Source organism: Cetorhinus maximus, unplaced genomic scaffold (genome assembly GCF_964194155.1).
Source record: "Cetorhinus maximus unplaced genomic scaffold, sCetMax3.hap1.1 HAP1_SCAFFOLD_2244, whole genome shotgun sequence".
Classification (NCBI taxonomy): Eukaryota; Metazoa; Chordata; class Chondrichthyes; order Lamniformes; family Cetorhinidae; genus Cetorhinus; species Cetorhinus maximus.
In genome coordinates, this window is record NW_027598183.1 from 50,001 (window position 1) to 51,130 (window position 1,130).

At 61.4% G+C, this 1,130-nt stretch overlaps 1 non-coding gene across 1 annotated transcript in view; it reads left to right on the forward strand.

Annotated features, from left to right (window-relative positions):
* The window catches only part of LOC144677149 (5.8S ribosomal RNA), a 154-nt gene extending 108 nt beyond the window's left edge, over window positions 1–46 (forward strand). The window contains exon 1 of the ribosomal RNA XR_013575548.1: window positions 1–46. This exon is cut by the window's left edge and continues 108 nt beyond it. This is a non-coding gene — a ribosomal RNA (5.8S ribosomal RNA).
* Window positions 47–1,130: the final 1,084 nt, after the last annotated feature.

Sequence of the window (1,130 nt, forward strand, 5' to 3'; positions counted from 1 at the left end):
TTTGCGGCCCCGGGTTCCTCCCGGGGCTACGCCTGTCTGAGGGTCGCTTGACCATCAATCGCACTCGCTTTGCCCGGCGAGAGCGCGGCTGGGGTGTCGCAGAGGCCCGGTCCTCTCTGTCCCCCTAAGTGCAGACCCAGAGTTCTCCACCCTTTTGGAGAGTTTGACCTTTCGGTCTCCACGGCCTCGGTCTCGGCCTCCGGGCGAACGAATGAGACGTGGAACCGTTAGTGGCCCAGCCGCCTATCGTTCCCGGCACGGCTGTCATCGGGTTGCAAAATAACGAATGTGACTGCTTTGCTGCCGGGGGCTGCTTGCTCCTCCAGGCTCGGGCCAGGGTTGACCCTCTGTCGGTGTCTTGGGGAAGATGCGGCACGCTGTTGGGCACGCTGAGTGCATCGGCCGAAAGAGAAGTGAGAGAGAGAGAGAGAGAGAGCGCAGTAGAGAGAGGTTTGTGGTGCTTTCCGTTGTGTGGTTCGAGTGATTGGTGCCTGTCGTGCTGGTATCCCTGGTTGCAGGTGCAGGCTGTACCGTAGGTGGTGAAGGGGAGCTTGACGCGTTTGACAGTGGCTGGTCTCGCTTGCCTGAGTTTCTGGCCGGTGGTGTGTGTTCGCTTCGGCGGTTGGTGGCATTTGGTTCGTGAGTGCACCTGGGGTGGTAGTTGGCTTGCGCCGCTAGCTTCGTGTTGCGCTGGAGGTCAGTCTCCTTGCACACGTCGTTGGTGCCGGCCTTCCGCCGCCGCGGGGGGGTGTTCGCGTCCACTTGCCTTACCGTCTGGTGAGCGCCTACCTTAGTCAGTGCCTGGCACGCAGTCTCGGCCCTCCTGTCACTCGCTGCCTGCTCTCGTCACCGTACCGGACCCGGGTACGGTCGCAGCTTCGCACCAAGCCTCTGATGCCTTGTGCCACTTGCACACGCCGGTCCCGCAACTCTTTATCCCCCGTGGGGGGTCTCAGTGGTGACGGCTCGCTAGGTCTGGCCATTCCACCGATCTCGCAGCTCTCTCTTTTTATTAATCTCTCACTCCCCCGAGTAAAGCCTTGCACTTCAAAACCCCCAACTGTGCGTGGTGCTCCCTTTCCGCATCGGGACACTGCCATCGGTGGCTCTGGAAGAGAATTGTGCCGAGC